The sequence below is a fragment of the Myodes glareolus genome, chromosome 1 (genome assembly GCF_982192425.1).
Source record: "Myodes glareolus chromosome 1, mMyoGla1.1, whole genome shotgun sequence".
Lineage (NCBI taxonomy): Eukaryota > Metazoa > Chordata > Mammalia > Rodentia > Cricetidae > Myodes > Myodes glareolus.
This window is the reverse complement of record NC_142026.1, coordinates 59,311,319-59,322,933: the sequence shown is the minus strand read 5'-3', so window position 1 is coordinate 59,322,933 and position 11,615 is coordinate 59,311,319.

The window sequence follows — 11,615 nt, the reverse complement described above, 5'->3', positions numbered from 1 at the left end:
TTTCTTTAAACCTTTGCTATTGATATGATGTTTTTTATGAAATTCTGAGGCCTGCAATACGCTTCCAATCAATAATTGATCAATTTCAGCATTATCTTGTGCTAAAGGACCTGGCAGGCCCATATGGGACCAGATGTGTGTTATGTACTGTTAGCCTCCGCACTTTTCTGTGGATACCCAGGCCCGATTCAGCTGGGGGAGCCAGGTGTGGCAGGCGTATAGGGCCCGCAGCTGGAACCTTGTTCACAGGTGGAATTACCATAACAAAAGAGAGCCAAGTTCTTTCTAAACTATACCCTCAAGCCAATGCTAGTGCAGAATCTCCAGGGAGACAGAGGTCAAATGGCCCTGCGAATCGCCACAAAGAAAAGGGGGAAAGACCTGTGTACCTACAAGTCTCCCTTTAAATATATATAAAATATGATGACTAGTAGCTGTCTTAGGCTTGTCGGCAGTTGGGTGAGATCTCTAAACCCATCTTCGGGAATGTGTTCAGGTCCAAATGCACCCCTTGTCTTAGGCGAGACCGCCCCCCCCCGTGCAATAAACCCGTCATTGCTTCACTAGTAATACATTGAGTCCAGCCACATTTATGCTGAAAGATACTCCGAGGCAAATACCTATTAGGGCCAGGCCGTAGCGGACCTGAAGCCATTGGCCAGGTGAAGACGCTCCAGCATATACATAAGCATTCCTGGAAGAGACAGTGCTTGCACAATATCTGAAACGTTTACTCAGAATAGAGCCCCTTGAGTAGGGCTACAGCACCAGCAAATGGGACCCCTGGTATGACTAGTCAAACTAAATTAAAGCCAATTAGCAATTTTGTATTCCGGGGTCCAAGAAAAAGCAGCAAAATCTTATCCTGAGACCAGCAGAGGTCAAAATCCACACCCAGATTGTAAAGATTAACTACAGCGTCCAATTGTGAATTTAGATTACTTGAATAGTTATGGTAATTCTGTCTATCTGGCAAGGTTTTCACCGTGAGCACCCAAGGCTGCAATCAGGGCAGGGGAAGTAGCTGTTTTCCCCTCAGGGGATCAAGCAGCCTTGGCTGAAACGGACAGATCAAGGCAGAGCAAAGATAGAAAGCTGGGAAAGTCAGGCGCTGAATCATCTCTCAGGAATCTGTCATCTCTGCCGCCGCCTCCACCGCCATGTCCGTGGGATCTCTTGATCTCGTCTCGTCCTCAGGTTTCTGAATAGAGGAATCCATGGTCCGCACCAGACGTTCGGGGACGGGGTGCTTTGCATCCTGTGGAAACATACAAACCGCTCCTCTTCCCCAAATCAAAACCCGGTCCAGACCATGTACATTAGTACATGACCTGGTCCATGTCAGACGCTAGCTGAGGCAAATCCTGCCTGCGTGCGCCATTGAAATTGGCTCCCCTCGTCAGTCTCTGGGAGCGATGTGCTTAGCTGTTTAGGATCGAAACTATAACCAAGCAGGCCTTGGACACATAGAGATCTGTAGGTCTCTGTCTCCAAGGAGCAAATTCTATTGGCCTGTGCCACTGCAACTGGCCTAAATATTGGGCTGAATTAGCCAACCTCAAAACATCATTTTTTATTGGCCTGCACCATTGCAGCAGGTCTTTGAACTGGGCTGAATGGCCAGCCCCAAAACATCTTTTAGAATCAGCTTCGCCTGGAACTTTTCCAGGGGACGAAAATAATTATCTGATCCAGTACGTGAGCACTTACATAACTGGATAGAATTATTAAAATTGTTACCTTTATGGGGGCACATTGCCTCCCGCCAACATTAGAGAAATAATTAATAGGATCAACATATCTGGCTACAGATTTGGAAAATCTTTGTCAGTCATCAACCCATATAAAAAACATAAGGACTCCATAAATTAGTCCTCCAAAGAGCAATTAATCAAATAAAAATATATGCAACAGACCTAAACTGAAAACTCTCAATAGACAAACTTAAAATGACTAAAAGACATTTTAAAAATCCTCAAATATAACATCTTAAATTATTGGAGAAGTGTGAATCAAAATAATTCTTGACGCTATTTTATTCCTATAACATATTAAGATCAAATACTGCTCATAACTTTTACTTAAGAGAAACTCCTCCACCACTGGTGGAAATGCAAACTGGCACAGTTTGGATTTTTAGAAAATTAGGCAACAAACTATCTCAAGAATTAGCTAATCTCTTTTGGGTCTGTAAAACCAAGGAATCTTTTAATCTATCACAGTCTCCAACTTAAAACTGTCGAAGCTGCCCTGCACAGTGGGGGGCGGGACGCAGGCCCGCTCCGCTCCATCTGCAAATTACCACCTGAGTTTTGACGGGCGGATTTTTAACTATCCTTTCTACCACCAAGGCCTGGCTATTGTGGCTTTTTGTGGGCTGCGTGCCCAAGTCTCTGCGCCCTCCTCTTGGGGTGCGCGTCTAGCGTTTTTTATTTATCTGTCCACCCAGGTGCTGCCACAACCAGCATTGTGCCCTGGCCTAGGTTCCTGCGGCCTGCCGCTCACCGGCCGCCTTGGGCGAGGGAGCCAGCATATGCGCGACTGCCTTTTGCGTCGCCGCCGTTTGCTTGTGGGCTCTGCTCCCTTTCTGTGTCTGGCCAGTGCGGCCGTGCCGCTGCTTCTCTCCCCTCCTTGGCCTGCCTGTCACGGTCCCGCCAGCCACCTGTGCTCCTCCCCGCACCAACCGGCAGCCTGTCTCTCTGTTCCTAAGTGCACCTTGCAGAACCTCAGCCACGGTGAGGGGCCGAGTGCGGTCCTGTGACCCGCATTCAAACATGCATGGGAGCTTTCTAGTCTCCCTGAAAGACAAGCTCTGTGAAGCTGTTCTTTTGTTTCTCAAAAACTCTTAATAGAACTTACAAATATATTTTGAATCTTTTCTCAGCCCGAGGCCCGCACTTTTATGGGCCCTCGGCTATTTACTTTGCTAGTCACCAGCTACATTGGGCCCTGTTGCCTTGGGAATGGATTCCCGCCGGGAGCTAGCTGTTCTCTTGGTAAAAATTAAAGTTCCCTGCATGTGAGAGCCAGGGACTGAGTTTTAAATTAGTCTAAGCAGTCTCTAGTGCAGTGTCATTTAATCCTGGTGCCTAGTCTCTTTATGAAATTTAGCAGCTGATTTGCCCACTGGCCTTCAGCTCCGGATCAGACCTTTTGGCACCCATACTTCTAAACATCAAGCTCATTCACCCCCTTATCACACGTGCACAATTGCACACTACAAAACTGGCCAGTTTTCCGATCGTGGGGGGACCCTTACCTCTTGGGGCTCTCGTGGTGGATCCACAGATGGCAGAACGCGGTTCTTCAGTCTTTCTTCAGCCCACCCAGAGATGCCATCTGTTAGCCTCTTCACTTTTCTGTGGATACCCAGGCCCGATTCAGGCGCGCGCTTTCCTGAACTCGAGTCCACGAGAATGGACGACTGTCCTAAGGGTTTAAACAGACACACACAAAGAGACCTGCTCACTTACCAAAGAGTAAATGGCCCCTTTATTAAACTCAAGTCGGGTATTTATACCAGTGGGCAAGAGGGTTCAAAAGGGCACGGCCCCCTCCCATCAGGAGCAGTGGAATAAAATAACAGGTGCCCGGCACCTCAGGCAGAATCAGCTGGGGGAGCCAGGCGTGGCAGGCGTATAGGGCCCACAGCTGGAACCTTGTTCACAGGTGGAATTACCATAACAAAAGAGAGCCAAGTTCTTTCTAAACTATACCCTCAAGCCAGGGCTAGTGCAGAATCTCCAGGGAGCCAGAGGTCAAACGGCCCTGTGAATCGCCACAAAGAAAAGGGGAAAGACCTGTGTACCTACAATGTACATCAGACAAAGTCTATTCCTGATTATGTCTTGTACCTGGATAAACAGTGAAGTCAACTCTGTATCATCTTGTATAAATTCAGCAGTTTCAATCAAGATAACTCTTTCTGTATACTGTTAATCTGTAACTATATTAAGAGGTTCTTTAAAATCCCTTAGCACCATAAAAATAGCATATAATTCTGCTTTCTGGACAGAAGTATAAGGGCTTTGTTCTGCCTTACAAATTTATCTGATTTGTAACATGCCTTATACTGATTTATTAGCATCAGTATAAAATGTATGGGCTCCAGTTATTGGAGCATCACGTACAATTTGAGGAAGAATTCAAGAAGCTCTCTTTATAAGGTTAAGTCTAATGGAGAAAGCTCGGTTGACCGGGATGGGGGGAAGGGAGGAAGGATGAATATGGGATCAGGGAAGAATATATTTCAACTAAGGGAGTCATTTTAGGGTTTACAGGAAACTTGATTATATATGGGATCCCAGGTCCAAGGAGAGATCCCCAGATTGTTCTCTGGACAGAGGAGAGGGTGCCTGAACCGGCCTTGGCCCATAACCATACTGATGAATATTTTGCTTATCACCATAGATCCTTCATCTGGCGATGGATGGCAATACAGACAGAGACCCACATTGGAGCACCGGACTGAGCCCCCCAAGATCCAAATGAGGAGCAGAAGGACGAAGAAAATGACGAAGGACTGCGAGGAATGCTATCACCCACCAATACAAGGGGTCGGATCTAATGAGAGTTTACCAAGGCCAGTTGGACTGTGACTGAACAAGCACGTGATCCAACCAGATTCTCTGAATGTGGCCGGATTCTCTGAATGTGGCTGGCCTGGAGTCTTTCTGAGAAGCCATTGACAATGACACTGGGACTAGTTTCCTCTGCATATACTGGATTTTTGGGATCCAGTCTATTTGGATACTCACCTTCCTGGACCTGGAGGGAGGGGGGAGGAACTTGAACTTCCCACAGGGCAGGAAACCCTGACTGTCCTTAGGGACAAAGAGGGAGGAGGAGAGGGAGGGGGGAGTGGGAGGGTGTTGGGAAGAGGGGCGTAAATGGAAACTTTTATAATTTAATAAAATTACTTTAAAAAAATATATAAGGTTAAGTCTACCACTTTTTGGGTAGTTGCTATTAATTTCTTCCAAAATATTAGCACAAGCCCTTTGCCATGGTTCATTGTCTTCCCATAACTTTTTTATTTCATCAGTAGTGAAAGGCACTATAATTTCTGCTGGGTCTGTACCTACTAGTTGATGAAGTCTCAGTTTACCTTTTATAATTAATTCAGAGACCTTTTCTACATAAGTTTTCAATTTTTTACTTGGTTTGTGTGGTAAAGAGATCCATTCTAAAATAGTATCTTCCTTCTGCATTAAAATCCCTGTAGGAGAAATTCTGGAAGGTAATATGATTAGAATACAATTAAGATTTGGATCCACCCTATCTGCATGTGCCTCCTGTAATTTTTCCTCAACCATCATCAGTTCCTTTTTTGCTTCAGCTATTAACTTTCTGGGACTATTCAAATCTTTGTCACCATCTAAGGTTTTGTTTAAATGAATTATTAGATCAGGTGTTATCCCAACAGCTGATCATAGACTGGAAATGTCTCCTAACAATCTCTGAAAATTATTAAGAGTCCGTAACCAGTCTCTTCTAATTTGTGCCTTTTGTGTCCTAATTTTATGTAAACCCATTCTGTAACCTAGGTAATTAACAGAATCTCCTCTTTGAATCTTCTCAGGAGCAATTTATAATCCTCATTTAGGCAAAATTATCTTTACTTCCTCAAACATTCTTTCTAAAGTATTTATGTTTGAATCAGATAGCAAAATGTCATCTATGTAATGGTATATTATAGATTTATAGGAATTGCTTATGTATTATTTCCAACGGCTGACTTACAAAGTATTGACACAGGCTAGGGCTATTGAGTATTCCCTGTGGGAGGACAGTCCACTGGCATCTCCTAGTAAGCTGGGAGTTATTATAAGTAGGCACCGTGAAGGCAAATTTTTTTCTATCTTTTTCTTGTAATGGTATGGTAAAGAAGCAATCCTTCAAGTCAATAACTATAAGAGGCCATCCTTTGGGTAACAGAGAAGGCAGACGAAGTCCAGACTGTAGAGGCCCATAGGTTGAATTACCTTGTTGACAGCCCTTAGATCATCACCATTCTCCATTTGCCAGATTTCTTTTTTACAACAAACACAGGAGAATTCCAAGGGCTAGTGAACTCCTCAATATGTCGAGCATCTAATTGCTCCTGTACCAATTGTTCTAAAGCCTGCAATTTATCTTCAGCTAAAGGCCATTTTTTAACCCATATTGGCTTCTCATTTAGTCATTTTAGAGGTAGGGCTGTTGGTACCTCTAAAGGTTTGTTAGTTGCTTTATGTTCTTGTACAGCCTGAATGGCTGATGACCTTTGTGCATAGTACTTTATTACATCCTTCCCAGAATTATGAGTTCCTGAGACTGCAGGAATGTTAATCTGAGTATTCCATTGTTGTAGCAGGTCACGCTCCTATAAATCTATTGTATTATCAGCTACATATGGCCTTAACTTTCCTCTTTGACCTTCTGGCCCAATACAGTCAACCCATCTTGTGCTTTGTTTAACTCGAGATATAGTTCCAATTCCTAGTAATTGAACATATGCCTCTTGAAGGGGCCAATTTGGATGACAAGATTCTGGAGTAATAATACTCACATCTGCTCCTGTGTCTATCAAGCCAACAATCACAATTTCATTTACATGTATTCTCAGCTTTGGTCTCTGATCATTTATAGAAATTTGCCAAAATATATGCTTCCTATTTCCTAATTGAATTTCTGACTTATTCTCCAAAGTTGCATCATTTAGAACCTTATGATCTTGTACAGAAACTTCTAGAGTTTTTAATTTTCCTGGTGTGACATGTCCTCCACGGTTACTGGGAATGACTGGGCCATTTTTGGCTTGGGAGCCTGCGAGAGGCCCCTCAGGGAGTTTCTCGATGGTATTGGGTTGTCTTGTCTGTTGTTGATCTGCATTCATTTGTCCAATGTCGTCCTTTACCACACCTCCTAAATATACCTGAAGGCTGAGGTTTCCTATTCCTGCCATTCCCAGATGAAGTGTTATTCCTCAAAATACCTTGCCTGCAATCCCTATTTAGATTCCAAATTTACCACAATTAAAACATTTGGCGGGTTGATGTCCCCTCATCGCTTTGGAAATCACTTCTCCTACCCAAGATTTGTCATCATAATTAAAGGTCTGAAAATTCATGGTATGCTAGATCCATTCATCCATAGGTGCTGATATAGACCTTAAAGGCCCAATTATCTTTTTGCAGTCTAAGTTTGCATTTTCAAAAGCCAGCAATTTAAGAATTAGTCATCTAGCTTCTGGGTCTGTTACTCCTGTGTTCAGAGCCTTAATTAATCCTTGCAAAAAGTCAGTGTAGGGTTCTCCCTGTCCCTGCCTAACCCTAGTATATGACTCTACCATTCTTCCTGGCTCTGGTAATCTATCCCAGGCATTTAAAGCTGCCTTGTGGCATAAGGACACTACTTCATCATCATAAAGAGCTTGGACCTGTGGATCAGTGTAAGTTCCTACACCAAGAATTTGATCCAGTAAAACCTCCACACCTTTTGCTCTTCCTTGCTGTTCCATATGTTTGGATTCTTCCCTGAAATAAACTTCAAACATCAAGGAAGGTCCATCTTCAAGGACCGCTGAGGCTAACTGTGAGAAACCATGGGGGATAGCCCTGTCATTAGCAGCCCAAGTCCTTATCATTTCCTTAACAGATGTAGAGTGCAAGTCATAATTAACGATGGCTTGCTTAATTTTTTTTTAGGTCATTCATTCCTACTGGCATCCATCTAGCTTCTTTGTCTCCCTTTGAGCCTTTAGAAGTTGATGCTTTGTCAGAATAAATTACAGGGTATGTCGCTAAAACCCTGGGTTAGCCAGTCCTAACAGCTGGTGGTGGCATTGTATCCTGCCCTTGTATCTTCTCAGCCGGTTCATCAGTTCCAATAATTTTTTCAATCATTTCAAATCTTTGTATCATTGTCTCTCTTAAATCCTGAATCTCCTGACCTGCATGTGTTTCTAGTGATTTCACTAAGGTATCAATTTTTTGGTCCTTATTCTGTACCTGTGATTCCAAGGTCTTAATGTTTCCTTTTAAAGATAATATCTCCTCCTTGAACTGCCCCTGGATATGATGTAAGTTGCCATCCTGGAGGTATATTCTGTCTGTTACCTTATCAAAACTCTGTGATAACTTCTCAAAGTCAAATTCAACAACTTGGACCCTTTCAGGTAAGTTCTTAGTACCCTTAGATAAGGAGTCAAGTTTGCCTATCATGGTATTAATCCTATCAATTAATGCCACATATTTTCACAATGATATAACATTAAGAAGGAAACTAAAACATAATAACCAGTAAATCGAGGCACCTCCATAGGCATATAGGCCACTTGTGATTTCTACCAAGGTGAAAGCAAAAGCCGCAGCTAGAGTTCCATTAAAAAAGAAACCTGCCATTTTACCTGTCAGACACCAGATGGCGATGTCTCTGAGTCACAACTGGAACCGCTGCAGGTGTCACAACAAATCCTGTTTTAAAATCTGCTCTATTTGTTTAAAAACTGGGGAAAATGAGTCAATTGGGAGGTCAGATGTACACAGAGAGAAAATACAGAGGCCTGGCTCAGAGCACAAAAAGTCAGAGAGCTTCTAGTGGCCAATAAAGGCAGCCTGGCCTACCCTGGAGGGGCTCGCCTGCCCTGCCGCTCTGTTCAACCCAATGCAGAGGGTCATGACACAGCCACTGCGCTGTTGCTAAAGAGGCCAAGTGCTGTGGGCCCCGTGTCCTTTTGCTGGGATTAAGGGTCAAGCTGCTTGCAGCGCTCCCAATCAGTTATGGTGGATGGCAGGGATTTCAAACAGCTTGCTGGAACTTCAAAGGGAGATTTTTTTTCCTAAAGGGTTTTTAGCTTCGGCAACTGCTTGTGCTTGCACTGCAAGCTCTGTGGCTCATGTTGCAAGGAGGAATTTAAAACCCCGCTTAGAATAGATCAAATTAGGCCGGCAGAGACTGTCCGAACCTGTGCATCCCGGGAGGCACGGAGGTTACGGCTGAGGGAGGGCTCGTGCCAAGCCAATCTGGCCAAGCTGAGCTGGCCAAGCCAAGCTGACAGCAGGCAGCTAAGCCAGGGGATGGGGGTTATGGGGTGGTTCTAAAACCAAACATTGGGCATCAGATAATGTGCGAAAGAAATCCCACACCAGTTAGGATTTAAAGGGGTATTTATTTTGGGGGGTAAAACTTACAAAACACCAACCATCAGGAAAGGAGCCTAGTCACTGGAGCAGGAGCCGGAACCAAGCGCTGGAACCAAGAGAGCAAGTCGAGGCTTGCTGCTCTTTTTTAAAGAGAAATATACCATGCCCCAGTGGGCTGGTATTTCGGCGGCTATTGGCTGAAGGAGTAGAAGGTGCTCCCGCAGCAAATATCCAATAAATGGATGTGTCACAATAACCATATAAGCCTTGCAGAATATAATCTATAATATGAACAAAAAGGTTATTAAAATTTTGCACGATTTTTGCATAATTTTGCATAATTGTCTGAAATTATAGAACTTTCAAGTTTATTGATTTATTTATTAATTAAATAGTTACCTTTGTTATGAGATTTGGTAAATTGTTTTAGGTGTAATAATCTGTATTATCCAGCAGGTAACATAGTTGCAGCTGCGTGGCAGTGGTGCAACCAGTGGTAGCACAAATAGTCCCGTGCAGCTTTGGTTTTCTGCCTTGGTGCCTAGTTAATTACTGACAAATATGCTCTGCTTGGCAAATTACAAGCAATCAAACCAATTCCATACCAGGAGCAAGGAGCCCAGAACTCACGAGCAGGGAGCACAAATCAGAAGCTGTGCAAGTCGCTGTGCAGCAGGGAGCATGGTCGTGGGATTAGGGGAAGGTGCGTGAGCCTGGGAAATTTCCAAGTCACCGTGCTTAGCTCCGCTGTGGCAGGGGTTTACAAAAACCACTTAGTAGGTGAAAGCGTGCCAGGTGGATTCTGTGTTGTGGACCATTTAGGCCTTTTAGACCAGTCCACCCAGTACGTGTGGAATTGGGATCCATGTGGGACATCAAATGAAGATGGACTCCAAAAAGAAATCCTACACTAGCTCAGAATTCATATAAAAAAGGTTATTTATTTAGGGGTAAGACTCACAGATCACAGGCCTCTGCTCAAACAAGAAACAGCAACCAAATCCAGCACCTGGAAGAGAGAGAAAGTGGGCAAGCTTTACATTGGCATATGTAGTATAAGGGGCCACGCCCGTGTAGGTGGGTAATTTAAAGGCTACTGGATGAAAGATTTCCTACAGCAAGAGACCTTCACCAGAGCATGCCTGTGGCAATGACCTCCACAGGAGCAGGTATAAAACAGTCACTGCTGAGGGAGCAGGCCTGAGCCAAAGGCTTCAGCAGGTCTGAACACCAGTCAGGGACTTCCAAGGGAGCAGACACAAGCCAGATACCTCTGCAGGACCAGGCCCATGAAAGAAACCTCCATGGGAGCAGGGCCAAGCCAGGGACATAAACAGGAACAGGCCTGAGCCAGCAACCTCCACCAGAGCAGGCCTGAACCAGCAACCTCTGCTGGAGAAGGCCCAAGGAATGACCTCAGTGGGAGAAGTACCAAGCAAAACACCTCCATGGGAACAGGCCTGAATGAACCCCGGTATTGTACAATGATCCCCGGGAGCAATGAGTGACCTCAAGGAACACCGAGTGACCTCCAGGGTGACTGGAACCATAGACCTGAATGCACCATGAAGAGCAATCATCTGAGCCTTGGGTCCACTGGCACCTGGAAGACTGACCATCAGAAACATAGTGTCAACAGCCTCAATCAGAGGAAAAGATGGGTATACAAGATAAGAACACACTCAACAACACAAAGAATAACACAACACCAACAAAAAATTAATGGCTCTACAATAACAAAACTTGGACACCCCAATATAGATGAAGCAGAATAAAATGACCTAAAAACATAACTTTAGGAGAATGTTTGAGGCCCTTAAAGAGGAAATAAAAAAAATTCCCTCAGAGAAATGAAAGAAAAGACAAACAAAAAATTGGAAGAAATCAACAAATCCCTTAAAGAAAACTAAGAAAAAGCAATCAAACGGATGAAAGAAATTATTCAAGACTTGAACATCAAAATAGAGACAATAAAGAAAACACAAAACAAGAGAATTCTGAAAATAGAAAATATGAGAAAATGATCAAGAACCACAAAGCATAAACAGCAGAATACAAGAGATGAAAGAGAGAATCTCAGGCACTGAAGATACAAATAGAGGAAATAGACTCATCGGTCAAAGAAAACATTAAATCTAACAAAAGCTTAACACAAAATATCCAGGAAATATGAGACACCATAAAAAGACAAAGCCTAAGAATAATAGGGATGGAAGAAGAAGCCCAACTCAAAAGCACACAAAATATGTTCAACAAAATCATAGAAGAAAACTTTTCCAAATTAAAAAAAAGATATGCATATGAAGCTACAAGAAGCATACAGAATACTAAATAGACTAGATCAAAAAATGTCCCCTTGCCACATAGTAATCAAAACACTTAATATACAGAATAAAGAAAGAAAATTAAGAGCTGCAAAGAAAAAAGGCCAAACAACATATAAAGGCAGACATATCAGAATTATACCTGACTTCTCAATGAAAACAATGA